Source organism: Choloepus didactylus, chromosome 20, assembly GCF_015220235.1.
Source record: "Choloepus didactylus isolate mChoDid1 chromosome 20, mChoDid1.pri, whole genome shotgun sequence".
Taxonomy (NCBI): domain Eukaryota; kingdom Metazoa; phylum Chordata; class Mammalia; order Pilosa; family Megalonychidae; genus Choloepus; species Choloepus didactylus.
The window spans coordinates 5,262,321-5,288,632 of NC_051326.1; the positions used below are offsets into that span (position 1 = coordinate 5,262,321).

General features: G+C 44.2%; 1 long non-coding RNA gene across 2 annotated transcripts in view; it reads right to left on the minus strand.

Annotated features, from left to right (window-relative positions):
* Positions 1 to 14,655, minus strand: part of LOC119516627 — a 52,067-nt gene extending 37,412 nt beyond the window's left edge. For both annotated transcript variants that reach the window (XR_005213337.1, XR_005213336.1), the window contains exons 1-3: positions 14,305 to 14,655; positions 6,751 to 6,855; positions 4,972 to 5,089 (exon numbers count right to left, since the gene is read on the minus strand). This is a non-coding gene — a long non-coding RNA (uncharacterized LOC119516627). The remainder of the gene's footprint in view (positions 1 to 4,971; positions 5,090 to 6,750; positions 6,856 to 14,304) is intronic.
* Positions 14,656 to 26,312: the final 11,657 nt, after the last annotated feature.

Here is a 26,312-nt window from a genome sequence, read left to right on the forward strand (position 1 = left end):
TTCAGCACCTAGTACGTGTGTTAGGTGCTGGTCTACATATTTTGAATCTATTAGCTCGCTTACTCCTCCAAATAACCTTATTGTTTAGGGGCCGTCAGTGCCTCTCAAGCTTTAATGTGCACAGAAGCTCCCAGGCATCTTGTTAAAATCAGATTAGGATTCAGTTGTTGTGGATTCTGCATTTGTAACAAGGACTTCAGTAATCACAGCAAGGGGTGTTCATTATGTTTTCCAAATTTACAGAGAAGAAAATTGAGGGACAGAAAGGGGGTGCATTTGGCCCAAGATGTATACTGCTAAGTGGGAGTTGGAGCCAGAATTTCAGCTCCATTTCTGTGGCTTCAGAACCCGTGACGAGTCGCGCTAACTAGGCTGATCAGAGGAGGAAGGCACTCTTGGCCAAAGGGCAATATGACCAAAAGCATGACAGCAGGGCCGTGCTGATCAATCTAAAGCACCATAAACAGTTTCGCTTGGATGGAGAAAGGAGTAAGAGGACGGACAAACGCTGATGAGTAAGTCTCAGCCCTTTCCCCGAGTGCCTCGTCATCTCCTGCCCCTGAACCCGTGTTATGTCAGTGTTTACTTAGGACATTGGCATCTTCCTCTTTCCAGAATCCTGCATCCTAGGAATATTTGAAAGTTAAGGCCTTCGAAGTGGATGTGTTCAAATATCCTCCCTCCCTGCCTCCCCTCTCCAGCAGCACGTTTAGAAATGGGGGGCTGCTCTCCATCACGGCTCACATTCTGAAATACCCTCCCCAGCAGCAGTGCTGAGGCGCAGGGAGCTGGGGGAGTCAAGCAGTCGTAACTGGGATGTGAGCTGGGTCTGGTGAGAGGGCACCAGGGGCCCCTGCGTTGGAAATCTACAGAAGGTGCAACACACCTGGGTTGGCTGTCGAATAGCAAACCAAAGCACAGAGGACGGGACGTAGCCAGGGTGGCAGGGCCCCTTCCCCTCCGTGTCAGTCAAGGACGTCACCGGCATAACCGCTATTGTGCATTAAGCACCCACGATGGGCTAGATCCCTGGAAATGCTGCCATTTAGGGAAAAAGATTATCGGTATTTCACCAAATGCAGATAGCACGCTCAAACTTGCTCCAGAGTAGTCAATTCTATGCTTCATTTTCACATATGAATGAAAAAAAAATTAGGATGCTGGCAATGGCTGAAGGAAAAATAAATGTATTTTGACACGCATTCCTCAGAATCTGAGGCCTGGAAGGCACCCTGCTCCTGCGAGCTGTCCCTGTCCCTGCAGGTCTGCAGAGAAGAGGTAAAGGGCATTATCTGAGTTGTGAGTGAAGTTATTAAAGCTTCATCCACAAGTGCGGATTTTGAGGGCCATCAGAAGCTTTCCAGGGGAAACTGGTAAGGAATTTTTATCATATTAAAAAGTTAGTTTCTTTTAGGTGAATAACTTGAAAAAATAACTTTGTTAAGGTTGTGAAATATTTATTTTCTTTAAACAAGGTCATAAATAACAAAAAGCAAAGTAGGTCCCAGACTTTGGACCATGCAGCAGGACAGGGGTAGGAAGTTGTTTGCTGGAGGGGGCTGTGTATCCCCTAAGACGGTCACAGAAAAGATGGGCTTCAGGAGCCTGCCCCACCCCGACCTTGGACGTGGCGCTCCTGGGCAGCCGGGGAGGCCACGGTGCCGTGATGTGGCAGCTGGACAGGACAGGGACTGGGATGCCGAGCGGCACCATTTCTATGAAGTTTGACGTGGAAACCACAAATGGTAAAAGGAAGCTGGGGGTCTAGAAGGGGTAAGCAGGCACTATGCACACCTTCAGGAACCCACTGTGGAAATGGTTGAATTTCAGTAATTATTGAGAACAATCCCGGCAGGCTTTTAGCCTGTGGCTTTGTGCATGGGCCGTTGCGCCCGGTTGCTCCGTGGCAGGTGAGGGCTCAGGACGCCCCTGGAACAGCCTGGCCTCAGCCCACGGCAGGTGCCCAGACAAGTGGGAGGGGGACAGAAGGCTCCCCCCGGCTTGGACTGGCTGGACCTGGTTTTCAGGCTGGCTTCTTGTGATGCTATCTGCTGTTCATTGTTACTACTCTTATCGCTATCTCATTACTCCATGATATCTAGTGAGAAATAGTCTTGGTGAGAATAGACATATTTAGGGCCAGTCATGGTAACTCAGAAACAAACCCCTCTGGTTTCTGATTAAACAATTACACTTCAGCTGTTATTAAATAATTGCTTCCTGTGTGTATCAGTGTCCAAACAGAGAAATGAACCAGTAGGATATGAATATATTAAGAGATGTATTATAAGGAATTGGCGTATGTAATTGGGGAGGGAGCTGCAATGGAAACCTGGAGTCTGTAGAGCAGACCCTCAGGGAGGTGGTTTGCAACTTGGGCATAGGCTGAAGCTGCCGTCCATGGGCAGAATTTCCTCTTCTTCAGGGAAGCCTCAGCTCTACTCGGAAGTCCTTTCACTAGGAGTTTCTAGAATAATCTCTTGCTTAAAGCCAACTGCTTATGCACTTCAATAACATTTACGAAATGCCTTTGCAGAAGACGCCTAGATTAGTGTTTGATAAACAACAGGACTATAGCCTAGCCAAGTTGATCCATCAAAAAGACCATGACGCTGCACTACTAGACTTTAAGAAGTGTTTAAGGCACCTCATTTCATTTTATGTCATCAGAATTCTGGGAAGTATATATTAGCTCCTTGAGAATGTGATGACTTCATTACCCGGTTTGAGGTCACACAGTATGTACAGAATCCAGTTCAAAGCAAGGTCCACCTGCTGGAGGATTCAGAGATGGCTCTCCCACTCCCAAGCTGCCCCTAACACCAGATATGGCCCCTCTCCTAGGAAACATTTAACATTAAGTTACATAAAAATAAATATTTTAACACAGCAAAACCTGCCATCATCTTTACAGACTGAAGAGCTCACGGTGCCAAGACAACCTGTCCTACGGAGCTAAGTCATCTATCTACCCATGTACGGCACAGAACCGAGTCTTTTGAAAACAACAGCCAGTGGGAGTGGTTTTAAATACCCCCAATGTCAATGAAAATGCAGGCTTCCTCATCATCCTGGCATATATCCATGGGTGCCTTTTGGTGAAACACCGATACCCACAGAAGCTCCCGCCTCAGCAGAGCCTGACCAAGCAGAGATTGTGAGAGAAGAGAGAAGACCGGGCACCTCGGGCAGCCCAGGAGCTTTTGTCAGAGAAGATCTCTTTGTTGGATAATCATCAGATTAAGAGCTTTCTCCTCATGACACCAACAGTTTCCAGTTGAGGGCCCGGGCCGAGTTGTCCCATCACTAATTAGTGGGAAAACAGACTGTGATTAGAGAGCTAAAAAGACAGAGGAGGCTTGTGGCTAAACTGGTTGACTACAAAAAGAAATCAATTTTTATGAGCCCGCTGTGATGCCGAGAGAGCTTTACATCTGATCTCTTCACAAAGGATACTTGAAAGAGAAATAGATGGAAGGAACCAATTAAATAGCTTCCACCAGAGCTGGCCCTGGAGAGCCCACTCGGACCGCCGAGGCCAACGTTGCCTGAGCCCAGTTGAGCACAAACATTCCAGCATGACTTCTATTTTCTGTGTGAGACTGAGCCTCAGAGCTGCCAGACAGACAGCTTTGCCCACCTGAGACACCAGCCACTAGTCAAGAGATTTTTAATGGTCTTTAAAGCACATTCTTCCACGCATCCTCAGCACCACTGCTCTGGTCATATTTAAATATGCAAATACATTTGTACTATTTCCCTATGTAATGTTCACCAAGAACCTCATCTTCTACAGGATAAAACCAGAAACTGTCTTGACAAAGGGGTCCCTTCACCCCTGACCCCTGCCTAGGGAGCTAGTCACATATCCTGCCTTTCCCCACCCTCACAGTTTACATGTCAGATGGACACAACTCCTCTCTGAATTCCTGGGCCTGAAGGGCCTTCTCCAGGCTTGTCAACCTGGAAAGTTTCCATGTAACCTTCAAGTCTCAGCTCAAATGCTTCTCTTCCAAAATACCTTAACTGATGGCCCCAGACAGATTTAGGTTTTTAGTCCCCATTGTGTTCACTGCTTTTATAGTAATTATTATATTTCACTGTAAACACACACATGCACGCATGCACGTTTACTCTTCTATTTCCCATGTTCTACTGAAAAATACCCGACAGCAGAGATCCCATCTTTCATATTTCTGACAAATATACCAAGCACCTTAGTGCCCAGACCAGAACCCAGAGCAGAAGAGATATTCCATTCCTGAATACATGAAAGGGAAAAATAGGATAAATGCCTGTCTTTGAATCCCATACTCCATACACTTCTGCATTTAGCCCTGAGATCTGTGTTACACGCGGCCTCTCTCATTGAATGTGGCCTCTGTTATGCTTGGGGAGCAGAAGCAAGAAGAGGACAAACAAGTTTCCAGTGGGATCCTTCACTGTGGCTAAAACTAGTTCTTGGCACTGACCCTGGTCTCTCAACCACAGGTGGCCAAAATGTGCTCAAAGGCGCAGGCTCAGATTTAGAGCAATTCCAGTAATTGATGCTATTTCCTCTGCTCGTGTTGAAACAGGACAAAAGTTTCCTGGATATTCGGGTACGTCACTTTTCCACATTCTTGCAACCTTATCCATTTCCTTTTTCCTCATCCACTTCCTCAAATCCAACCTGTGAGATGGACAAAGCCACTGCCTTCCCCTGGCTAAGCCTTGTCACCCCACCTTCTCCTGAGGGGGGCCCTGCCTCTCCCCACAGGCAGGCGGCAGCTGGCCGGAGACGCTCTTGGGAAGGCCTCAGACACACATAGAGTGGAATCGGTTGATTAAGGTTAACAAACTGGAATCTGGGATTGGATATAAATGTCAACTATCCATATTGATACCAAATTCTGTTAGCATAGAAATGTATACACCAAACAGATTCGACCGTGCACACATTAATTTGACACACATCATCCCAGCACCTACCACGTGTGACCAAGTATACAGTGGGTATGTGACAGCCGCCAGCCTGGTCCTCAGCCTGGAAGTTGGTGGGTTCCAGTAGCTACAAGCAGCTTGTCTGAGCCAGCCCAGAGGCAAGGAGCTGAAATTAAATGAATTCATAGATCAAAGTATCTCAGAGAACTATCAAGAGAGCAATGAATTGTATAAAGGTGTTTCTTTAAAAACCATCCACAAGAGCTTGCAGGGATGGGAGAAATTATTTCAGAAAGCATCTGGTGTTTATTGGTACATCTACATTCCTGCTTCCCCTCACTGTTGCAGCTCCTGGCCGCAGATTTTTATCTACCTAAAAAGATTTTCTTCCCACTGATTCCTACTATGTCAGTTGACAAACATAAAGTAGGATAGAATAAAGTAAAATAAAATGAAAGGGGGGAAAGTAAAATGAAGAGCACATGGATAATCCAATGACTTCAAATTCAAGTAATAGCTTTGTTATCCCAAAGAGGCAGGAAATACAAGGATTCTGGCAAGAACCGTCAATAAATTGATTTTTTTAAAAAATTTTTCTATATATATGGGTATAAATTTTTAGGATTCAAAATAGCATTTAGCCCTAGAATGCTTTAAATTTTCAAAGTACTTAATATTCCTTTCATGCTCATTTCCATAAAATCTTTCTGCCTTTTTATATGCCCCAGAACTTACCCTCAGAGAGCTCACAGTTCCACAGAGCAATTACCCTATTATACTAATTCTATTAGCAAAGACAGGTTCCATAGACTCCAGCCCGGTTCCAAAGTGCAACGCAAAAGCTGTGGAAGTTTGCAGGATGGAAATATCTTTTCTGCCCCCATATTCTGATCCATCTTTTTCTCCTTAACCTCTTGAACAGGATTTCCATCTCCAGGGCTTGACAGAAATGCTTTTTCAAAGAACCCTGATAAGGCTCCAATCTCCAAACCCAGTGTCATGCCTCTTTCCCCTTCCCCCAGGACCCTCTGCAGCTGGAACTCTGCAGCTGCCTGACCCCCTGCAGGCCCTGCCGGGGAGGCGGGGCAGGAGCAGACCTCCCTGCTGGGGTCCCCGATGAATGTCAGAATCAAGTCTGAGGGTGACTTCTGAGGCTGAAGAGAATCCTATCTAAAGCACCTTTTCAGTGGGGTTGGGGGGCAAGGAAGGGCTGACGAGTCACAGGGTTTCTCAGCCTCGCCATGATTAACATTTTGGACCAGGTAATTCTCTGCATTCTTTGCAAAAAATAGATAGATAAATAGATAGATAGACAGACAGAAAGATGTAGTTCTTTGCATTTGTAGGATATTTAGCAGCATCCCTGACCTCAATCTACTACAGTCCAGTAGCAACCTTCCCTTCCTTTGTGACAACCAAAAATGCCCGTGGGCTCGGAAGGGGAGGGTGGGGACAAAATCACCCCAGGTTGAGAATGGCTGGAATAACAGAACTGGGACAAACATCCCACAGAAGGCAAAGAACTCCAGCCTGCTGGAGCCAGGATAAGAGGCTGAAGTGGGCACGCCTGAGGTGGGCTAATTGATTCTGGAAAGGTGGGTGTGGGGGTAGAGCAGGAGCCCACCGCCTCTCGCCTCCTTCCGTCCTGTCCCTTAGAAATCCGTCCAACCACCACCCATCCTTCAACGTGCAGGTTATGTCCACCTCCTGCAAGACGCCTTCCCTGATGCCATTACAGCTCAAAGCTTTCTCTCCCCTCTGAGTTCCACCAGCTGATGGACCCTGGTCCCTCCTGGGTACCCAGCCAACAGTTACTGAGCTGCCTACCTGTAAATCTTCCTTCCCAGTTACAGGTGACCCCTAGAAGGTGAGGCAGGGTCAGGTGTTGGCACTGCTCACAAGGCCTTGCACATCAGGGATGTTCCAGAAATCCTTGAGGAAGGAATGCATGGAATGCTTATGAGTGATCAAGACACATTCATTGGCATACTTCCTGATACACAGGGAACCCTTTTCAGAGCCACCTCCTTCTGGATTTGCATTAAGCTGTTTTCAAAAGGAGCTGGTAAAACCAGCAGTAAGGCTGTCAGACTCAAGCCAGCACAATGCCTGCTTTATACCAACTACAGTGGAGAGGACAACGGCCTCAAGGCGGTGTTTGTGCTCCTGGGATACTTGTTCTAAAGTTTGGTTTATGGGAGCCCTCCATTTGGCTGCCAGTGCTTCCTGGCTCACAGTTGAGTCTTATAGGCCTGGACCCTTTCCAACAAGCAGTCCCAAGCAGGAACAGACTCTAGAACCAGGAACATCGATTTGGGGCACAGATTTTCTCGGTCTCAGCAGCACTTCCCTGAAGTAATAACCCCTGGATCCAACAAGGACTCCTGGATGCCAGGACAGTTGGTGAACTGTCACCAGCAGGCTTCACCATGCAGCCCAAATTAGGGAAAGGTTCTTATTATAAGTTACATAAAAGGACATCACAGTTTGGTCCTTGATTTACCTCTTTGGCCCCACCTCCCCCTGCTCTGCACCTTGAACCCCACAATGCCATAATCACTTGCTGTTTCCAACCAGATTGGTCTTCTGGTTTCCATGCCTTTTCTCTATTGCTTCCCTGGAAACATCTATTCACCCTTCGAGATATAGCCCTAAATTTACCATCGAAACTTCCCCTGGGGCCCCCAAATAGAGTAGGTTGCCTATTCTCCTGGGTGACCTCTGTCCCTTGCACATACACCCATTATCCACTCACTTGACTTATTTTAATGACTTTTGTCTCTCTTCACTGTTCCTTGACACGATGGACTCACCTTGCTTTCCTCATCTCTGTGGAGTGACACAGACCATACCGCACTGGGGTTGCTGCTACCATATCTTCCTTCCTCCCTCCCTCCCTCCCTCCCTCCCTTCCTTCCTTTCTCTCTCTTTCTCTCAGATAATGTTCTTTCACTTGGGAAAACATCTTGCAGGTCAAATGCCTGGGGGAAATTGACTGACATTAAGCTTAAAGAATGTATCATCCCTCCTTCCTCCTCATTTCAATGGATCAATAAAACCACCCATGCAGGTTTTAGGTACAGAATGTTTACTCTGAAATGATAGATTAACATTCTTTTGACTAAAGAAAGGATTGTCTCAATTGTTTTTTAAATTATTCATTAAAACTGGCATATCAACATTTTCTCTGAAATAGAATTTCTTACTATAGACTGAGAAAAAAATTCTCCTTTAAAATGAAGGCATTTCAACTTCAAAATCTATCTATAAATATTCAAGGATTTGGCAGTCCCAGTAGAAGTATTTATACCAGTATGGGATTTAATAATTTTTTTAAATTATATTTTTTATCTGATCATAAAAACTGAAAAGTACTTCACCCAGTCTTATTTGAATGGTGGTTTATCACAATAATAGTTGCTAACTTTTACTGAGTAACCTTCAATATTGTCATAATTTTTTTTTATTTAATTCTCATAGCGACACTCTGAAGTAGGTTGTCCTTAATCTTGCAAAGACATTCGTAGTTCACCCAGGTATGTGACTTTTCCAAGAGCACTCAACTAAAGTAAGGGGCAAAGATTGGGCTTGAATCTTTCGGTTTTGACCTGGGGAACACACCCTCTACCCTGCGCTGCACTTCTGCATTTACTTTGCAACCCAAGACTTCTGCCGTCTAGCCATGAATAGTTCTTTAATTTGTATGGCCCTGTGCAATTTGCAAAGCATTTGGGGCACACACAATAGATGTCTGGCAATGCATGTGCTTGTTTCTCATGCTCCAGGTAAGTTACATGCACCTCAGCATCTTGTTTAATTTCATAGAGCTGTAAAGTCAGAAAGCTGGTCTTCAAAGCCATCCACTGTGACCCTTAGTTCAGGTCCTAATCCACCCCCAGCATAACTTTCCATGTATTTGGACATTTAGAAGAATTAGGACATTTAGAAGAATTTGGACATTTAGAAGAATTAGGAAAATATGCATAAACATATGCATCCATGCACATACCAGCCTCACCTAATTTTGAGGCCTTTAAATGTTATGTGAAAAAGAGACATCAAATGCCTAGAATCAGCTACTTCTGCTTAATCCCCAGGCTGCACTAAGGCATAGATTAAAAATAGATATGAACTCTAATTGTCCCATCTTTCCATGGAATAGAGAATTTTGCAGCTGCTGGATTGATTGACGTTGTTTTAAAAAAGGATGTAGAAAAAGTATTAACACATGGTTCCATATGTGTGATGAAAATGAATCAACTCTTAATTTAAACAAACAACCAAAAAGGATGCTTGTTTTCTCTGTGTGTTCGATGTGGTCATTCTCAAGGACATTTGAGACTTAAGTCTCTCGGTACGAGAACTGGCAGAGTCTGTGTTTGCTGGTGAAGGACACGGGCTGCATACAAATGACTTCGCCTCTGCAGCACAGAATTTAAATCAGCCAAGCAAGAAGCCGACGTGTTGCCAAAATACACATTAATCTGCCTTCGAAACAATCCCGTAGGCTGACCAAATATTCTGGTCGCATCAGAAGCCCCCCTTATCAAACACAACTTGAATGTTTGTCCAGGTTATAAGGGGACTGCTAGCAGCCATTGATTTTATAGAAACACTGCTAGCATTTGTTACAGTTCTGCTCTCTTTGTTTCTTGTTTATAGCTTCAACGAAGAATACTTGACATACAATAAAAGGTATGTGTTTAAAGTGTTCGATTTGATACATTTTGACATAAATGTAACACCACAAACCATCACCACAATCAAGATAATGAACATATCCATCGCCCCTAAAGGTTTCCCCAAGACCCTTTGCAATTCCTCCCTCCCACCCCCATTCCCTTCCCCATCCTGTCTAGCACTGATTGGTTTCTGCCACTGAAGACTAGTTTGCATCCTCTGAAGTTTTCTATAAAAGGAATCATGCAGTATGTGCTCTTTTTTGGCTGGCTCCTTTCACTTAGCACAATTTTGCTGAGATGTACACATGTTGTCTCATGTATCAGTAGTTCATTCATCTTTATTTCTGAGTAATATTCCATTCTATAGGTATACCAAAATTTATTTAGCCATTTGTGTGTTCAGGGACAGTGGAGTGATTTCCAGTTTTTTTGTTTGTTTATTTGTTTTTGCCTTTTACCTAAATCTATGAGCATTTGTGTACACATCTTTGTATGGACATATGCTTTCTTTCCTCTTTGGTAAATTAGGAGGAGAGGAATGGCTAGATCACATGGAGGTATATGTTTTACTCTTTTAGGAAACTGCCAAACTGTTTACCAAGGGAATTGTACCATTTTACATTCCAACCAGCTGTGCATGAGAGTTCCAGTCACTTCACAAACTCATCGACACTGGGCATGATCCCTCCTGAATTTTAGCTGCCTTGTTAGAAGTGTAGTGGCATCTGATTGCACTTTTAACGTGCATTTCCCTAGTGACTAATGATGCCAAACATCTTTTCACGCCCTTATTTTCCATTCATGTATCTTCTTTATAAAGTGTCATTCAAATCTCTTGCCAGTTTTTACTGGGGTGTTTGTTTTCTTATTATTGAGTTCTGAAAGATATTTATATATTCTGGATACCAGACCCTTACCAGATGTATTCTTTAGAAACATTTTCTATCAGATTGTCAATCGTATTTTCATTCTGGTAATAGTTTATTTTGAAAAGCAGATGTCTTAATTTTGATGAGATCCAATTTGTCAATTTATTCTTTTGTGGATCATGCTTTTGGTGTCATATTGAAGGAACTCTTGCCTAACCCAAGGTCAGAAAGATTTTCTCCTGTTTTTTCCTGGGAGGTTTATAGTTTCAGGTTTTACATTAAAGTTTATGATCCATTTTGAACTATTTTTTTTTTTATGGTGAGAGAAATGAATTGATTTGTCTTGCATATAAATATCCAGTACCATTTATTGACAAGACAATCAATTCTCTACTAAATGTCTTTGCAGTTTTGTGAAAAATCAGCCATCCACCAAAGGAAGAGATGTTTAGTTGATACAAGATCTATATTTCCTAAACAATTGAACTTGCACAATTCATTCAAATACCATAATTACATGGAAATTTTAATGGGAAGTGAGACCTCGTAGGTTTGCATAGGTTAGAGTGAAATAGTGACATATCCCAAAGTAATTTGGACAGAGAATAAAAATACATATGCAGGGTCTCCCTGAGGAGCTGGGGGAAAATACAGAGGTGTTGGGCTTCCTCACCTGGATTGTGGCTGATGTTCTCACAAACATTGAGGACGGATGGTTTGATGTGCTGAGCCCTCTATCACAGGACTTGCCCTTATGAAGCTCATCAACTGCAAAGAAGAGGCTAAACCTGCTTATAATTGCACCTAAGAGTCTCCCCCTGAGTACCTCTTTGTTGCTCAGATGTGGCCCTCTCTCTCTAGCTAAGATAACTCGGTGGGTGAACTCCCTGCCCTCCCCCCTACGTGGGCTCTGACTCCCAGGGGTGTAAATCTCCCTGGCAATGCAGAACATGACTCCCGGGCATGAATCTGGACCTGGCATCGTCGGATTGAGAACATCTTCTTGACCAAAAGGGGGATGTGAAATGAAACGAAATAAAGTTTAAGTGGCTGAAAGATTCAAAATGGAGTTGAGAGGTCACTCTGGTGGACATTCTTATGCACTATACAGACAACCCTTTTTTAGGTTTTAATGTGTTGGAATAGCTAGAAGTAAATACCTGAAACTATCAAACTGCAACCCAGTAGCCTTGACTCTTGAAGGCAATTGTATAACAATGTAGTATACAATGGGTGACAGTGTGATTGTGAAAGCCTTGTGGATCACACTCCCTTTATCCAGTGTATGGATGAATGAGCAGAAAAATGGGGACTTTTTCTGGTACAAGGAAGGAAAATGTTCAAAAAATAGATTGAGGTGATGAATGCACAACTATATGATGTTACCATGTACAACTGATTGTACACTTTGGATGACTGTATGGTATGTGAATATATCTCAATAACATTGAATTAAAAAAAGGAAATTGACAGTAAAAAAAAAAATCGGTCATCCAACTATGTGGAAGTCTGTTTCTGGACTCTCTGTTCCACTCCATTGATCCATTTGTCTACACTGATACCACTGTCACGCTATCTTGGTTACCATAGGTCTAAAGTCTTGAAATCAGGTGGCATTAACTCCCCTACTTTGTTCTTTTTCACAAGTGCTACGGCTATTCTAATTTCTTTTTCTTGCAATTTTACAATCAACTTGTCAATTTCTACAAAAATCCTGGTAGAATTTGTATTGCAATTTCATTGTATCTACAGAGAAATTTGGTGAGAATTGACATCTTAATGTTACTGAGACATCTAAACTTTAAACAAAATATCTTGATCTTCTTTAATTTAGGTTTTCTTTATTTAGGTCTTTAGTTTATCTTAACAGTGTTTTTTTAGTTTTCAGTGTACAGGTTTTTCACACCTTTTGCCAGATTTATCTGTAATTATTTCATGTATTTTGATGATAAGGTAAATGGCATCTTTAAATTTCAATTTCATATTTCCATTCCTAGTACATAAAAATAAAATTGTTTTTGTATATTGATCTTGTACCCTGCAAGTTTGCTAAATTCACTTATTGCTTCTAGTCTCACTTTTATAGCTATCAGACTGCCAATGTAGACAATGATATAGTTCTCAAGTAAAGGCAGTTTTCCTTCTTTCTTTCAATCGTGATGCCTTGCATTCATTTTTCTTGCCTGACTGTACTGAGTGCAATGTGGGATAGAAGTGCTGAGAGTAGACATCAGCAATTATCCCTGTTTTGGGTGGAAAGTGTTCAGTCTTTCGCTGTCATATATGACGTGGCCTGTAGGCTTTTCACAGATGCCCATTCTGAGGTTAAGGAAGTTTCCTGCTAATCTTAGTGAGCTGAGAGCTATTGTCAGGAAGAGATGCTAGATTTTGCCAAATGCTTTACCTGCAATTATTGAGATGATCGTAGAGTTTTTCTCTGTTCATTTGTTAATGTAGTGAATTGCATTGATTTTTGAATGTTAAAACAACCCCGTATTCTTGAGATCAATCCTACTTGATCATGAGATAATATACTTTTTATAAGTTTTTAGTGTTGAATTTCTAAACTCTATGTTCATGAGGGATATTGTTTGTATTGGGACATTTCCCTTAGCACCTTCAGTTTGGGTATCCAGTAATACTGGCCTCAGTGAATGAATTTGGAAGTATTTCCTCTTTTGCAATTTTCTGGAAGAATTTGTATATAATTGATAGTATTTCTTCCTTAAATGGTTGGTACAATTTACCAGTGAGGCCAAACGGACGTGGAGTTTTCTTTGTTGGAAGGTTTTTAACTATAAATTCAATTTCCTTAATGGATATAGGACTGTTCAGGTTATCTATTTCTCCTTCTATAAGCGTCGGTAATTTGTGTCTTTCAAGGGCTTTGTTGCTTTCATCTAAGTTTTGAAACATGTAGGCATAAAGTTTTTAATGATATTCCCTTTTAGTAACTGCAGAGTTGAGGTAATCTCTCTAATTCCTGATTTTGGTTAATTGTGTCCTTGTTTCCTGATCAAACTCTAGAGTTTTATTACTTTTATTGATCTCCTCAAAGATGCAACCAGAAATCTTGTATTATGGAGGAAATATTGAAATTTATGGGAGGAAGATTAAAGGACAAGTAGAATTTTGATAGGCAGAGTCCTATAGCTTTAACTTTCCTAAAATCAAAGTAGTTTCAAAAACACCTTTTAAAGGAACACTTGGTCTTACTATTAAGAGGCAGCTTGGCATAGTTATCACAGGCGATGGGTTCTGGAACCAGAATGCATTTATGTCTTGTCTCCACCTCTTATTAGCAATGTGACCTTGGCAAGTTATTCAACTTTTCTATACCTCATTTTTCTTATTTATAAAACACAAATAATAATAGCATCTAATCCATAAGGTTGTTGCAATGATTAAATGAGCTGGTATGGCTAGTATATGTAAAATGATTTGAAAACTTCATGGTAAGCTCTAGGTAAGCATTAGCTATTATTATAAGGAAAATGATCAACCATGATCTGCGTCATGTTATGACATAGAATAACAAAATGTAGGCATTTCACATTGCAGATAAACACAATTTCTTTTTGCCAAGTAAGCAAAGTAGAAGGGCAAAGGGAGTTAAAGTGGCATTAAGGAAGACTTAGCATTTGAAGAGAACAAATTTAAATGGTGCCAGGATGCCCTGCTTTCTCATGGACTCATTTCTAGCTGGCTTATGGGTGCGGTTTAAAGTCCTAAGTCCTCATTTCTGGTCAGGGCCTTAGAATTGCTGTAAACATTCCTCCCAGGCTCTCAAGCACAGATCCAATTTCAAATACTATCTTTTATGTACTTACTGGCTGGTAACTTGTTCCCGACTTCCAACATCTGAACATCCAGTGTGTTTCCCAGGCTGTCTCCCCATCCAGGATTGCCGCTAAGATTCACGCTCTATTTCTCGGCTCAGAAAGTGTGAGTCTGGTTCTCTGATTCAGAAAATGAAAACTGAGGCTTCAGAAATGACACACCCATAGGTGGATTCTTTTCTCTCACACGGTAGAACTTGCTAGATTCAGGTTAGCTGTAGAACAAATCTTCTTTTACAAAATTGCTCATGGAAATGGAAACGTGGAGTCTCTTTGCAGCTTCACAAAGTCCAGGGCATCGAACCAGAGGGTGGTAAACATCATGAGTGTCTTGGCATTTTCACAGCTGTTCTGGGTGAATGGTGGATCCTCCCACCTGAGTCCACTCTGGTTCCCCGTATTAGAGAAGGCGCACCTTGGACGGCAGCCCATCCGGCAGGAGCAGAGGCGCACACACACAGCGGTGTCTTAAAGGGCCTTCTTCACAAGCTGTTCTTACTTCTTGGTGTTTAAAATTATTCAGAAGAGTGAAAATCAAGCACCTAACTGTTAGGAACTTCTGTGTTTATCAATACTTTGAATTAAAGTGGGACATTCAATATGGTCAGGAACTTGCAAATCTGAAGGGGAACGTGGAAGCTGAATTTACCCAACAGATAGAACTACCCTCGCTCTCAGGTGACTGCTGAGACCTGAATGCATTTATGCTTCAAGGAGTGCAACCCCCTGAGGAAGAACAAAGGGATCGGCTTATTCATACTAAAATGTGAATGGCTGCACGGATCACACCATTCCTTTAGATCTAGGGAAAGGAAAACAGTTCCCCTGAACCTCCACACTCTCTCCTCTTACCTCCACAAAATGTAGTCATTATTTCTCCCTGCTTATTTTTGCAGAAAAGGCAGTGATTTTTATGGCTGGAAGAATGTATCTCACCCATGTAACCCACAGCTGAGATACATCTCCTGGAACTCAAGTCTGATTTTTAGCTTTTTTAGTGTTCTAGTTTGCTAATGCTGTCGGAATGCAAAACACCAGCTATGGATTGGCTTTTATAAAAGGGGGTTTATTTAGTTACACAGTTATAGTCTTAAGGCCATAAAGTGTCCAAGGTAACCCATCAGCAATTGGGTACCTTCACTGGAGGACGGCCAATGACGTCCAGAATACCTCTGTTAGCTGGGAAGGCACGTGGCCGGCATCTGCTCCAAGTTCTGGTTTCAAAATGGCTTTCTCCCAGGACGTTCCTCTCTAGGCTACAGCTCCTCTTCAAAATGTCACTCTCAGTTGCTCTTGGGGCATTTGTCCTCTCTTAGCTTCTCCAGAGCAAGAGTCTGCTTTCAACGGCCGTCTTCAAACTGTCTCTCATCTGTAGCTCCTGTGCTTTCTTCAAAGTGTCCCTCTTGGCCGTAGCTCCTCTTCAAAACATCACTCACAGCTGCACTGAGTTCCTTCTCTTTGAGTCAGCTCATTTATATGGCTCCACTAATCAAGGCCCACCCTGAATGGGTGGGGCCACACCTCCATGGAAATATCTCATCAGTTATCACCTACACTTGGGTGGGGCGTATTTCCATGCAAACAACCTAATCCAAATGTTCCAACTTAATCCCCACTAATATATCTGCCCCACAAGATTACATCAAAGATAATGGCATTTGCGGGACATAATACATTCAAACTGGCACACTTAGGGAAGATTATTTGAAGATAAAAATGGTTATATCTCTAAATGGCAAGAGTTTTTACTTCCAGACGTAACTTTTTGAAATAGGAAACAAAGTAGAAATTTCTGAGTGAAGGGAGAGTCCTCAACATTGGAAAGGTATGTTCAGCCTGGATGATTTGCTCAAACTCTGGCAAAACATGGTCCATTCAAGGCTGTTTCTCCTTCAGCTGGAGGTAACCTCCTTCCTTCTCTCTCTTGCAAAGGACCAGAACTCAAATCACACCTGCTCCACCCCAAATCTCAGAACTATACATAGGTTATTATTTGTCCCTCACAGTCAAGTAAATCTTGATTTTGTAGCAGTCCCCATGTCAAAAATTAGATAGTAAGTACCTTGAGATGTGGGGCTACGCCCTCATCATTTGCCGTGTTCTCCACACTTATTAATATATACGCATTAATCATTGCTCTTTACCAGGCCCCAGGGTAAGCCCAGGGAATGCAAAATAGTACAAGGCACCCCCTCTCCTGATTAGAGGCTCATAGTCAAATAACAAATCTCAGAATATGGAGGATAAGTTCTTCATTCAACAAACATTTACGTGCCAACCTTTGACCTAGGTCCCAGAGAGCCAGCAGTGAACACAACACACAAAATCCCTACCCTTGTGGAGTTCATATTCTAGTGGGGTGAAACAGGCTGTAAAAATAAATGGTAGAGTATATTGGAAGCTATTGAGTGTTGTGCATAGAAATTAAGCAGGGAAGTGGAGGAGAGGAAGCCAGAGGAACACAACGTCAAAGATGCTTAAAAGAAGGCCTCCATGGAGTGGTGACACCAAAGCAGAGTTCTAAGGAGACAAGAGAGCAAGTTAAGAGTCTAGCTAGGTGAAGAGGGTTCTAGAAGTGGAAACAATGCATGCAAAGGCCCTGAAGTGGGAGCATGGCTCGTGGAGCCATGAGAAGTAAGGAAGCCCGTAGGTAGGTGAGAAAGAGTGAAGGAAGAGAGCAGACGGGACATGGCTTTTAAGGTCCTTGCAATTGGCCTCTAGACGGAGTGCAATGGGGGCTCGTTAGAGTGCTGAGAGCTGCCAAGTGGTAGGCTCTCCTTCAGCTCCGAGAGGCCCATTCTCCTGCCTCGCTGAGAAGAGACTGGAGAACCAGGGTGAAAGGAGAGAGACAGTTTCAGAGGTTGTTGCCATGATCCAGGCAAGCAGGGGTAATGGCAGGGATTAGAAAGTTAGAAATGGAGGCGGTGAGAAGTGGTTAAGTTCAGGATGCATTTCTAAGGTAAAGCCAACACGATTTCGAGGGGGAATGGATGTGGCAGGTGAGAAAAGGTGTCGAGGATGATTCTGAGGGTTTGGGCCTGACCTCCTGGCAGGATGAGTTTCCACTTACTGAGATGGCAGAGTCTGCAGGTGGAGCACCTTGGGTGGGCAGGAGGTGGACCAGGAGTTCAGTTTTGGATTTGTTACTCCTCTCAGTGGAAACATCAAGTAGGCAGTTAGACAGGCTGGGCTGAGTGCAGGACGAGGCCCAGCCTGAGAAACACTCATGGAGGTCGTTGGCATTTGGATGGAACCTTAGGGACGTGAAATCGATGTGGCCATGATGGGAGTGACTGTGCAGAGAGAAGGAAGAGCTTGTCCAGCTCCAGTTCTTTATGGTCCTTTAAGACAATTTTAATTTCCAACCCAATGTAGACTTGTGTTTTTTGTAAAAAGCAATAAAAATGAATAATCAGGAAAGTAAAACAAACTAGAAATAAAGACAAAACACAAGCCCAAATTTTTTTATTAGATTCAGTGACAGAAGATTATATTTCAGTAAATATAATCAGAGCAAGCACAAGGGAGAAAAATAATTATAAAAACTACTCGTGGGTCATTGAAAGTATGCATATAGTTGACTAACACAGAGCATTGGATTCAACTTACCTTTTTACAATTTTAATTAAACAAAACACTATGAGTGAAATAGTGATTCCTTATTTTCAAAGCCTCTCCCACACACTTTGAACAAACACTGTGAATATCAGTATTTAACCTTTTTAAACTGACAAATGAACTTGCTTCTTACTTTTAATTTATCTAATCTGGTTGGATTGGGGACAACACTACTCACTGAGGATGACATATACCTAAAACATACCTATGTCTTGTTTTGATGTTACTCATGCAGATGAGTAGGCTGATGAGAAGGGAAGAAGAGATTTGACAGCAATTTCAGCAGGCTCAGGATATTAATTTTTAACTTGTATCCAAAACAAATCAAGGGATTCATCTCCAACCCTTCATCAGTAGCCCATTCAACTAATTTATCCTATAATGTTTCCGCTGATTTATCTTTCAATGAAAGAAATTTATTTATATTTTAGGTACTTTTTGGTTGACTAAACTTAAAATACCATATCTTGTGACAGGGTCCTATCAGGCTTGCTGGGGACCCAGCTTACATCACTTGTGACTCATCACACGAGTTCACCAACACCCAAACGGATCTGCACCCTGTTCAAGGAGAAGAGTCCACCGGGCACAGCCTTGGATGTAGCAGCAATGTCACACTGCTATAAGTATTTCCAAGTGTTTTTTCTCAATATCTGCCCATGCACTTGTCAAGAACTGATAACAAAGTTTGAAGATCACCACTGGCCACTCAATGACCGTGCTACAGTACAGATCTAGAGGAAGAGCTTAGGATGCTCGGAGAAGGGAGCCACTAAACAGGTGGGTCTGTAACTGCATTGTTGAAGAAGAGCCATTTGAATGGGCTCCGGAAGATTCTATGAGCCTTCACTATTTTGACAAGGGAAAGACAAAAGCTTCCTGGAAGGAGGCAACATAATATATGAGGCTATAAACTCATGGAGGACGGATGCCTAATGTAGATGGAATACTCACTTCATAGAGCACCTGACCATGCTCATCGCCAGGCTCGCTCTCTCTAAAACTGCCTGAAGCACTTAGGGTCTCCACTGCCAGGACGGTGCGTGATGCGCCCACCCCTCGCTCCGTGACACCCTCGTTCTGAGCCTTGTGTGACTGTCTCCTGACCATGCCCAGGGTGGGGCATGGCACCCAGCATGTACCTAATTTATACCAACTGCCATAATGATATACCATGGCTTTTTTTTTTTTTGTCATCAGGATAAGAACAACTCTTATTGGAAAAGAAATTAATTTGGAAGAATACCTGTTGGAAATGGAAATGGCCCTGGGAAATCAAGATATCTTAGCCCCAGTCCTCTAACTCCAAATCCTATCATGGGAGGCCTCTGCAGCCTGTGGGGAAAGTAGACGTGGAGAATTTGAGGAGCTTGGTCCCTTACTGTGCTGGCTCACACTTGGAAAATCTCCAGCTGAGGCTGCTATGGCCACACTAGAAAACAAATCAGAAAAACGTCGCCTTGAATGAGTCAGGACCCTCGGTTCAGTAAGGACAAGGTGACAGCCTTTTCAGAGGAGTGGGTGCCCCGAGGGTGGCCTCTCCGGACCCCACTTCTAAGACAGCTTTACAGATGTAGCTGGGTGATGTTTTGCTTCCTCCCTTCAGGCAGGAGGTGAATTGGGGTGGCAGGTTCCTCAGGAATCACCTCCCGCCTCCCCTTTTCTTATAACACGGCAGAGTAGAGATGTAAGAAAGCGTAGGAAATAAACTGAAAGTGCAGGTTCTATGAGGCTGATACGTCGGGTGCAAGCACCCTCTTGGCCTCGGACGCGGGCTCCCTGGAGGTGAGGGGGTCCTCTGTGGGGGAGCCACGGGACAGAGCTGCCCCTCTCTGCTCTGGTCTGTCCGTGAGGGTGTGGGCTGAACCCCTGCAGCATGAGCTGTGGTGATGCCTCATCTTTGTCCTTTACAGAAGTATTTGTGGGGTTGTGGGCTCAATTATCTTGACATTTAAATGCTCAGTAATTTCTCAAAGTGTTCACACTTTCCTGAGGGAGGAATGCAGTGTGTGTTTTCCTCCAGAGGCAGCGTGAATGAGGTTAACAGCCACACGGAGGGCCGGGGTGGGCCTGGGACTGGCCAACTCACTGGCTCTCAGAACACAAAAGTCTAAAGTCCTGTGATAAATTCCACTGCTCTGTGGGTCCTGAAGTGAAGCACAGGACTTGACATAATTCACTATTTGAACCTGAAGAATCAATAAGAAAGAGGATTCTGAGAGGAGCAGAGCTGAGGGGACGCTTTGGAGGAAGCTGTCCGGAGGGGCAGGATGGGAAGCAAATCTCTCCTGGTTCTGGATCCTGAGGCTTAAACACAAATCCCACTTGAGCTATAAAATCTGGAGAAGGGTACCCACTCTTCCATAGAAGCAGGAAACAGCCACTCCATGGGCAAAGAAGAGGAAACAAGGATTCTCAGCCGTTCCTCAGACCAGCCCAAACCTACTGAAGCCAGTGAAAGAGAAGAGATCCTCGAGGTAGAGTGTCAGATACAGAAACCTAGAAGGGAACCTATGTCAGGGGGACAGCCAGAAAACGGGGTGGGACATCTCCTTGCAGCAGCACTGGGACGGGCACAGATCTGCTTGGAGAAATCTGTGGTCACGTGTGGAACCTGAGAACTAAGAATTTTTTGGTAGGGAGGGTGATGGTAGTTCCGGGCCTGAGACAACCCCTTCTCTCTGCTTCAGTCTGAGTCATGGGGTGAGTCAGAGCCCAGCGAATCCAAGCCACTGGGCGGGGTGGGGTGGGGGAGCACAGCCATAGAGAGGGAGTCAGGTGTCACCCTCGCCCAAGAGTTCCCCTTGAAGACCCCAAGGAATCCCAGTGGAAGAGGCTTCCAGGAGAAAGTCTGTTCAGCTCAGGCCTCATTATCAGATGTGTTTATACTTGCATTACAGGAGGCAGCCAATCCCGGGAAATCAAGACAGCTTCCCATGGAATCTTCCAGAGCTGCTTCTCACTTACGTCTTCTTGAGGGTTTTGACTGGGAAACAGCTACCACCACCCTCTTGGAGTCCAAAAATTCCTTCCTGTTCTGATGTCTTGTGATTCCATGTGAAATGTCTTTGTAAATAAAGTTAGGCAACAGGATAAATGGGGTCCATTATTTTCTCCAAGAAGGTATACATGCTCATTTGCCAGACATTTACTGAACTATGACTCCATGCCAGGCACCAGGCTACACACTGGAAATATAGAAATAGAAATAGAAAATATAGAAATGACTGTAAACATAGAAAATACAGAAGTGACTGCCCATCATGATTTCAGAAGGAAACAGACGCACAGGTGGCTTCAGCCGACATTGTGTTGACCGTGATGCGGAGGGATGCACCTGGTACTCTGAGCTGGGAGGGCGGCATTAACTGTCCTTGAAAAGGTGAGTGTCCAGGAAGGATGCACAGAGGAGGTGATAGTTGAGCTGGATATGGAAGCAAGAGTGAGATTTTACCAGAGGCTGAAATCAGGAAGAAGGGCAGGAATTCTCTGCATAGGGATTAGCATATGAAAAGTTGAGTTGTCCTGAAATCTAAATGTTTACTTCTGCTAATTAGTGAGAAGTAACCACCATGGGCTGGGGCTGACTGGTCATCCAGCATGACCAGCCTTCTAGTTCTGCAGAACCTGTAAACAGGACCGGACAAAAGAATGACTGGCTGGGAACCACCAGCCTGGAAGACACCTGCTTCATCCCTCCCAAGGCCCCAGCTCCGAATCCCCCAGGGCAATCCTGGTGGGAACAGATTGGGGGGACCCCCAAGGACACAGGAAGGAGAGACAGTTCATGCTGAAGCAAATTAGAGTGATTACATGACAGGGGGTGGCGAATGCCACTTTGCTTTTGGGAAATCTGTAAGAGGAAAAGGAAACTCCATGTTTTGGAGAGATGGGGAAAAGTAAAAAAAAATAATAATAACCATAAATAATAATATCTTGCATTTCTCAAGCCTCAAACCATACAGCTGAGAGTGGAGGGTCTGGCAGGAAATGAAGTTGGAGACACAAGCAAAAGCCAGACAAAGGTTGTACATTGTGTGCTGAGAAGCAGACTTTACTCAGGGTAACCGAGAGCTTTGGAAGAATTTTAAGCAGGGAATGGGCATCACCACATTTGTATTAGAGAGATCACCTTGGATGGATATGAGGACAAAGACTGGAATCAATGAGAGTGTTAAATGTTGTTTCCATAATCCAGGCAAGCAATGACTGATAACTAAAATATATCACAGGGACACTTGGAAGGTAAAACACTGAGACCTGGTGCCTGGCTGGATGTCTGGGGTCAGGAGCACCTGAAGTCTCTGGGCTGGGCAGCCAGATGCAAGCGGGAGTCCTTCACTGAGTAGGAAACACAAGAGGGCAGTTCTGAGCAGCGAGATGTGCAGGTGACGAGACCCGGCCAAGCAGGTTGCTCCGAGATGCCCACGAGCCAGATGGGGAAGTGCACAGTTCAGAGCTCAGAAGAGCAGGAGCTGGAGATAGAGCTCGGGGACCCATCAGACAGATGACAGGGGTTGTGAGAACACCAGGTGAGGGGGAGCCACGCAGGACTCTGTGAGAAGGAGAGAGAAGGAGAGAGAAGAGCCCGAAATGAGTGGTGCCCCCACGTCAGGGAGGGGGTAGGTTTGGAATTGTGGGTGCAGACGGAAATGGCAAGGATATTGGGAGAGGCAAAACAGGGAGAGACAGAAATGTCTCTCTTGGCACCTCTGAGGTTGTTGCCGACTTTGGAGTGAGCAGAGCTCCCCCGGCTGTGAGGATGAGGGGCGGGCAGGAGGGAGGAGAAGGGGCCGGGGGAAGGCGGTGGATCCACGCAGCAGGTGCAGGGGGTTCCGTCGCAGAAGAGAGGAGACAACATTTCTTTTGATGGGATGGGGTCTGTGCATTAGCAGCCGGGTACCTTGTCAGATGCATATTTTATCAGGTGGAGCTTTGGGTAGAGCCGAGACCTGCAGGGGCTTTCTCCAGAACACCGGTTAGGAAGTAGGCTTATAGACGAGATTAGCAGGAAGGAGGAAAAAGGCTGAGGGAGGCCCAGCCCGGTTTCCCCTATTTTCTAAAGTAGTCACAAGTGTAACATCAAATGGAAGTCTTCCATTCTGCACTACTTTTTATTCTGATCTTATAAAGCAAAGATCACAAAACATCACAGCGGCCTTTTGGTTTATTTTTTACCCACTTGTACCTGAGAGTCTTCATCAAGAATAGCAGTTGGTGTCTTCCAAGTCAGGGCTGCTAGAATGCAGCACCGCGGGCTGGTTGTTAAGACTAGTTCGCGTAAACAACATGAATTCACTGTCTCACGAGTGGGGGCTGCGAGTCTGAATTCCAGGTGTGAGCAGGACTGTGCGATGTCTTGAAGGGGAGCCCCCACCTGCCTCTCCCCGGGCTCTGGAGATCCTTGGCTGGTGGTGGCGTCAGTCCCTGCCTCTGTCACGCAGCCGTCTTCCTCTCGGTCTCTCTCTCTGTCTTCCGTCCTGCGTCCACATTCCCTCCCCTGAGGTGACACATGTCGTATAGGAGAGGGACCCACCTACTCTAGTATGTCCTCGTCTTAACTAGTAAAATTCCCAGCAACCCTATTTAAAAATAAGCTCACATACACAGGAACAGGGGTTAGCACTTAAACATGCCTTTTTGGGAGAAACAATTCAGTTCATAACAATTGAGGAAATTAAGTATCTCAGATATTTGTTGAAACCAAAACTCCGTATCTTAATATCAACTTAAAGTGAATGCATGTGCGTACACACACTCAACTCTAAAATACAGGTGGAAACTGCAAGGGTCATAATGAAACTGTAAGAACCACCATCTCCTATCAACAAGTCTAATAAAACCAATGCAACATCTAAACAGCTTTAGCCTTAGCCTGTAGCTCTCTACAGAACTCTTTCCTTAGCAAGAGACTAAAAAATAATCACAATGATAAAAAATGGTACAACAGAAGTACCCAGTGGAGACTTTTCACACGCAGGAACTGTCTTTTCAATCTCCTCATTCCTAGAAGCAACCGAGAATGAATGCATTTTACGAATGTTTGTACAATTAAGAATGAATAATTTCTAAAGGTAGTTTTTCAGTAATTCTGGCAAGATATGATAAGGCCTGTACAAGCAAAGAAGCAACAATTGTTTGCAGAAATATTGAGATGGTAGATCAGGTGAATAGGGCAAAAAAAGAAAAAAAAAGAATTAACAGTAATGCAGAGGTTAGGACACTGAGACAGGTTGAGGGAGACTATTTCCTCTCATCTGATTTCCAATGAATAAGAGGTGCCTATGTTTCATATTAATTTGGTAGCCCTTTATATGTCTGGCTCCTTGTTCTTTGGGAGCTCTGGGGCTCCGAGAGTGTCCCAGCTATCACAGGGTTGCCCTTCAGGGGAGTGATTTAGTCAGCTCTGTCTTAAAGTCTCTCCAAGGGATATTTCCAGCTTATAGGGTTATCCATGGCAAAACGCAAATCCAGGTTGGCTTTGTCCTTAATCGTGAGATTGCTTGAAGGCCTGCAAATGGTGGGTATTCCATGGAAAGAGACTATGCTTGTTTTTAATTTGAGGGGTAGTTTAATTATATTTCATGTTCAGGCAAAAAGAAGATAGCTTTCATTACCTTTGATTTGGTTATTTGTATTTCTGCACAAGATTGTTTACAAAGCCTATTGTTTTTCCATTTAGAAGGTAAATGTTCTCTCTTAAGTATTCTGATAACAATCTAAAATGGATCGAGCAGTGGACGTCTTCTAAGGATGTTTCCCAGGTGGTGAGTCCAAGACACCCTGTTTTCCTGGGGACTGCCACCCCAGCCATACAAGTGGGCTCTTCACAGCCTCGTCATCTGGGAGATCCCAACCCCCTGGGCAAGGCTGGTGACCTAACATAGCCTGGACAGATTCCAGCCTCTTTCCTCAGATTTTGGAATCGGGGCTACAGAATCCAATCCCAGACTGGCTGGCCTCTGGAATACAGGAGCTGGAAAAACCCAAAGCTGGGAACAGGCATCTCCTACCGTCTCTTTCGAGTCTCAGGGAAAGCCCACCAGCAGAGAGAGCAAAGGGGAGACGTGCAGAGAGAGACTGGGGTGAGAACGGGGTCAGTACCTTGGCTTCACTCTCTCCATTTCCTAGTTCGAGAGGATCATGTCCCCATTTGCATGTCAGCAGCTTTCACTTGCCACCACATAGCCCAAAGAATGCAGACCCAGGTCCCCCTCTAACGCTGCTCTGTCCCCCACACAGGGCCTCCAAAGCCGGGCACACACTTCCCCAGGACTCGGCAGGGACTCCTGTCAGTCCACTTCCTCCAATAGATACATCAGCCAAAATGAACTGTTCCCTAAACTGTTTCCCTCTGAGGAGGAAAGGAGCCTCAAAGGTTTTGACAGAGTTCATTTTGACAATGAAATTACTTCAGGCTTTTTGACGAAATTCAATTTGGGCGTGGATGACTTTTGCAGTTTCAATCATTTTTCCTTTCATTGTGGTGCATAGGTTCTTGGAATATGTAATTGCACCATTGCTTACCTGCAGTGTCGGCTCTTGCAGCATGAGCCAGAGTCAGATCATGGACTCAATTGTCAAAATTAATTCCACCAGCCTATCGTCACCTTGAGCACATCAACCAAATGCCTATGCTTCCTTAGTTTGAAGAACTGATACCCTGGAGATGTTCTCCAGCCCAGGATCCTTGCTGTAATCCACACGTATGCGGTGTGGTCCACGGGAGCCGTGGAAGTGGGAGCATTCTGTAAAGCCAGCGTGGACCCTTCAGGACGGCAGCTGTCAGCTCATGAGGCAGCTCACATTCCTGGGACAGCACACGGACTTCCGATAAGTTCCTCTCATCGAAACCAACCCAGCCCTTTTGGAGAGCTTTAATAAATCTAGAAACACTAAACCAGAAAACCCATAGTTATTTGTTTTCAGAGCTTAAGACTGAGCATTCTCTCAAAACTGTTTCTGGAGTACACTTTAGAAACAAGATCTCAAATAGCCTTGATTTGATGATGACTTATGTGGTTACTTACTTAATATCAGTCTCTTTCTTAAGAGTACGAGCCCCATGCGAGCAGAAGCTCTGACTTCCTTGATGGATAGAGCTCGTGTCTCTCTTTCATGGTGCCTGGCACATCATGGCCACTCAATAAATATTTGTTGACTCATAAATGCAGGAATGAAATCTGTTTCTTGCCCTTTGCTGGTCCCAGTGAGTTACTCAAATGAATGAGACTTGGTCTATGCCTCAAACATCCCACGAGGAACTGAGAAGACCGAGCATAACTTTGCCTGTTGAACGAGCACGTAGGGCAGCAGTAAAAGCACACGGAGTGGGGCAACGATCTTCCAGAAGCAGTAAGAGAGGCTGAAGCCCCTCGTTC